Consider the following 5,597-nt stretch of genomic DNA (forward strand, 5'->3'; position numbering starts at 1 on the left):
GGTTATGGTGTGCATTGATGTCTGTTAGACTGTGAAGGAAATAGCACCTTTGGCACTTTAAGGCATAAAAGTGAGACTTTTGCTTCTAATTTTTCCATTTTGTCTCTTGAGCTGTTAATTGGAGCAATAGCTTGTTGTAATGAACATTTTATTTGACCGCTAATAAGAACGCAAATTAGATGAACAAAGGACTTAAAGAGTTTGAGGCAGAAAAAAAAATGTTCATCCTTAACAAAGAATGTGGATCTTTATAATTCTGGGGGGCAAATACCTAGAATTTTAATCGCTACTTCTGGAATAAATGATAAAGGCTTCGAGCACATATACGAAGTACACTTACTCTCTTCCAGTCTCCTCCCCACCCTCTGGGTAAGCCAAAAATGTCAGAAGTTACACTGCAAGAATCAGAGTCTCTGGCTTCTGAGGAACTTCAGATTGATTGTGGGATATCAGGTCAATACTAACCTGTGTAGTTTCTTATGTCACTTTCACTGTGTCCAAGAATGTTTAATGATGTAGCCAATGTAATTGTTCTGATTCGTAAATACTGAGAAGAAAATTGAAATAGATGTAACTTTCACATGGAATAAGGCTGGAGGTATAGTCACAAGAATTTGTAAACAGTGTTTGACAATTTTGTTCTGACAGGTTTGCAGAGCCCATAGAGTAACCCAAGGAGTCAACACTCTGATGCAGAAGCAAAAGGTTTCTTTTAATTTCAAGCTGGTCAGCTAGTATCTCACTGCATGCAAGGCAAATGAGATGCCAACGAGCCAAAAAGAAAAGCTTCCAAAGAGAAGACCATTAAGGATGAAGGCCACTAATTTCAGAGTTTCCATGATTACTTAAGGTCATCAAAGTACAGAGTAAAGATATATATATAATATATATATACTATATATATATTATAATGTAATATATATATATGGTAGATACATTTGACTGAGGTAAGACACTGTCACAGGGTCAGCCAGTTGTACCCTGGGATGGAGGTTCTTTATGACCAGCAATTAGCAAAGTAATATTAACAGGAGTTACCTCCCCTTCTCTGAGAGCAGGGGATCAGGTACTAGCTATGATATTCTTGATTTAATCAGTGAAATTTAACTTTAACTTTAGAATTTCCCTTTTCCGGGACTAAGTTAATTAATTTTTTAATTTAATTTTTGTTTCCTCATTTTCTCCTTTTCTTATAGGTAACCAAATCTTGGGTTACTTGTGGACAATTAAAAAAAGATCTCTGGGGATATTTGGGGTACAGGTTACTAAATTTTTATCTATGGTTTTCTTGTAACTTATATATGGGGCTTTATTTTGTCTTAGTATCTCAATCAGGGAAAAGTGTGTATTAAATACTGCCAATTTGTTATGTGTTTAACTATTTATTGTCAATCTCCTTCAGTTACATTCTGTTGTAGTGAACTTTATTCCTTCTAGTATTATTATGGTTTTCTTTGTGAGAAACATGTTTTTGACTTTCAAAAATTTTTCTCTTTCTCATTATATAATTTTTTAATTTTACTTTATTTTTTTAGTCTAAATATGTATACCCATTTACATGTACCTAAAGATGAGGCCTGTTACCTCTTTCCTTTTTTTGTTTTGGTACAGCTTACTTCTAACTTAATGGTATTTTAAGTTTTTGTATGATACACTGGAGATTGGAGTCCTACATTGAGGTGGGAAAATACCAGTACAGAGCCAAATCAAAATACAAGGGATTTTAATAGGGAAAAGCTTTACTTACAGAGCAACCTAGCCAGCCAGCACAGCAGCAGTCTGTACAGCAAGCCAAAAGCGAAACCGAAACCAGCCACCCGCCACCTGAAAGTACCTCACTCTACATCCCTGACCATGCTACAGCATCCCATACACTACATAGATGTTTTCTGTATCTAAGTTAAAGGGATCTAAAGACAGACACAATTTGAATGTAAGAATTCATTGCATTATTTCTTAAAAGAACTCTTTTAAAGAGTTCTTTTAAAATTAAAACTTAATTTTTAAGTTTTAACATAGTAGTATTTGATTTCACAGAAGGACATAGGCACATTCTATAGACAACAATATATGTGCCATCTTGATTTCAATGAACTTCAGGTGATGGCCACACCATATGAGTATGCCTTCAGGTGTTCAATTGTGACGCCTTATAAGGTAGAGGGTCTTACTTACTCTGTTTGAGCTTAGAAAGGCAGAGGCAGCATCTTCTAGAATAGAAAGAGTTCAGCTTTTATTTATGTAAGTGCTTCCCTAATAAACACCTAATTATCATTTATCTTGGTTCTGGTAGACACATTGAAACCCCACCTTCCAATGGATCCCCAGTGTGTTCTTTTCCACAATCAGGTTATTTGGCTAGCCTTTCCTGGCATTACACTACACAGAGCTGTCCTTGCTAGTCTCCTCCCACACATAGTGTCAGATAAGGCAGTCATTTCTGAGATCCTGCTCTCTGCTTAGGTAGTTTCATGCTGGTGTTTGGTAATTACCTGTGTATACTTAGGGTAAGAGTGGTCAAGGTTCAATTTGTGAAATGTTTGAAATTGCATAAGAGAAGCGTTGAATAGATAATAAATAGAGGCACCTTATCATCAGCTTGAATAATTTCTTGCAAATGGCAACTTTGGAAATGTATTTATGTGATTATATTGGGGAGGACAAATCCTATTTCTTTTTTCTCTCCTTGAGAGCTCTTTTGGTATTCATTACAACATGGAAGGATGGTTTTAAAGTAAAAAATAGAGAAATCCTATTATGTACAGCTCTCATAAAATAAAATATTGTGTGTTTGTGTGTCTCTGTGTGTGTGTGTTTTCGTGTTTGCATGTGTGTGTATCCACTTCTATGTTTACACTCTGATTTTATCAGGCAAGTTGATAGAGTCCTGTGATGGTAGCAATGAGGTAGCAGAGCAGTTAATTGTGATCAGGAGTCAAAGGCCATCCTGAATCACATGACACATCTCTCAGCAAAATTGAACAACAATGAATCAAATGAATAATGATCTTATGACTATTGTATTTAACTTTATTATATTATGGTTATATATTTTGAAGCACGATCTCAGACACAACTGGGTGACCCAGAATTATGTTAATTCCAAAATATGTCATTCACATATTTCTGCCTCTTATTCTTACAGTTAGAAAACAGATCTCAACACCAAATACAGCTCTGGCAGTGCTGATGATTGAACCCAGGGCTTCTTGCATTCTAGTCAATTCGAAAAATAGATGAGCAGAACCATGGACAGCAGGAAGGTGGTAGTGTGCGACAACATCACTGGGTTTGTGAAGTGTGGATATGCAGGCTCTAACTTTCCAGAACACATCTTCCCATCTTTGGTTGGAAGACATATTATCACATCAACCACCAAATTGGGAAACATTGAAATCAAAGATCTTATGGTTGGTGATGAGGCAAGTGAATTGCGCTCAATGTTGGAAGTTAATTACCCCATGGAGAACGGCATAGTACAAAATTGGGATGACATGAAACACCTGTGGGATTACACATTTGGACCAGAGAAACTCAACATAGACACCAGAAACTGCAAAATTTACTCACAGAACCACCTATGAACCCAACCAAAAACAGGGAGAAGATTGTAGAGGTAATGTTTGAAACTTACCAATTTTCTGGTGTGTATGTAGCCAGCCATCCAGTTCTGAGTTTGTATGCTCAAGGTTTATTGACTGGTGTAGTAGTAGACTCTGAAGATGGTGTGACTCATATTTGCCCAGTATATGAAGGTTTTCTTCTCCCTCACCTTACAAGAAGGCTGAATATTGCTGTGAGGGATATTACCAGATATCTTATCAAGCTGTTCCAGTTGCGGGGATATGCCTTCAACCATTCTGCTGATTTTGAGACAGTTCGTATTATTAAAGAAAAACTTTGTTACATGGGTTACAATACTGAGCAAGAACAGAAGCTTGCCTTAGAGACTACAGTGTTAGTTGAATCATATACACTCTCAGATGGACGTATTATTAAAGTTGGAGGAGAAAGATTTGAAGCACCAGAAGCTTTATTTCAGCCTCACTTGATCAATGTTGAGGGAGTTGGTGTTGCTGAATTGCTTTTTAACACAATCCAGGCAGCTGACATTGATACCAGATCTGAATTTTACAAACACATTGTGCTTTCTGGAGGCTCAACTATGTATCCTGGCCTGCCATCAAGGTTGGAACGAGAGCTTAAACAGTTTTTCATGGAACGAGTTCTCAAGGGAGATGTGGAAAACCTATCTAAATTTAAGATCTGAATTGAAGATCCACCCTGCAGAAACCACATGGTGTTCCTGGGTGGTGCAGTCCTGACAGACATCTTTAAAGACAAAGACAACTTGTGGATGACTCGACAAGAGTACCAAGATAAGGGTGTACTTGTGCTGGAGAAACTCAGTATGCCCATTCAATAAAATGCCAGGCTTGTTCCCATCATGCCTCTGTTGCAGTCTTTTTCTTTCCACTTTTTAAATTTTTTTTCTTTATTGTCAGTCTTTGAACTCATTCAACTCCAGGTCTCAAAGAAGCCTCTCTGTCCCCTTAGACTTGAATGGTCCAGTTTTATTCTCTGTCTTGTGGAAGCATTTCTTAATTCTTGTTAATGTGAGCAAATCCTTTTGTTTAATGCAATCAATTCTCCACAAACCTAACCCGAGGGCGGGTTTCTGATTTTGGGTTTGTGAGATGAACCTCAGTTACAGTACTCTGACTTGGTAAGTATATACTCGTGTAATATTGAGTCACAGTAATAAAATATGTTTGGTGTTTGCACAAAAAAGAAGTGTGCATTCAAATTGAAGATGCTGATATTGATCTACAAACCTAGAACCACCTGATTTATGACAATGAAACTAATGTTATGAAATATAAAACAGAAAGCATTTTCAAAAACTGGTAATCTCACAACTGGACATTCAATGTAGAAAAATATTACAGATTCTAATCTATCTATCAAAAACCTCAATATAAATTCAGGCATAATGAGCTTCATAGAACAGAAAGTGGGAAGGAATTGCCTTGAACCAACTGGCATAAGATAGCACTTCCTAAATATATCAACAGTAGCCCAGACATTGAAAACAGCAATCACTAAAGGTGAACTCCTGAAACTAAGAAGCTTCTGTAAGGCAACAAAAAGTTAGGATACAGAAAGGAGAAAGTCATCGGCAACCCCATATCTGACAGAGGGCTAAATCAGAAATATACAAAGAACTCAAGAAACTAGACATAAAAATGTGAAATAATATAATTAAAGAAATGGGATACAGAGTCTTAGTCCTGCAAGTTCATGGTCTTCTGCACAACTTCCCTGTAGGAATCCCCTGAAAAGCAGATCCCTGATTTGTCCTGCCACCAAATCCCCCAGAGAGAAATGTAGGCAAACCAAACCATGAAGCATCTGCTGCCATTGCTTCAATTCAGCACCCACCAAGAGATAGGAGTGCCAGTCCTTCTTCTGCCAACCAGCCCTGTTGGGAGTCCCCTGTTCTGCATTCCCCATTCCCATCACACCACCGGATGTCCCAGAGAGACCTGGAGGAATTTCAAACCATGCAGCATCTGCTGACAGTTGAGTCTTGGACC

The 5,597-nt window shown here is 37.5% G+C and overlaps 1 pseudogene; it reads left to right on the top strand.

Annotated features, from left to right (window-relative positions):
• The first annotated feature begins 3,248 nt into the window (after positions 1-3,248).
• Positions 3,249-4,426, top strand: LOC100766567 (annotated as a pseudogene).
• Positions 4,427-5,597: the final 1,171 nt, after the last annotated feature.

This window comes from Cricetulus griseus, unplaced genomic scaffold, assembly GCF_003668045.3.
Source record: "Cricetulus griseus strain 17A/GY unplaced genomic scaffold, alternate assembly CriGri-PICRH-1.0 unplaced_scaffold_4, whole genome shotgun sequence".
Taxonomy (NCBI): domain Eukaryota; kingdom Metazoa; phylum Chordata; class Mammalia; order Rodentia; family Cricetidae; genus Cricetulus; species Cricetulus griseus.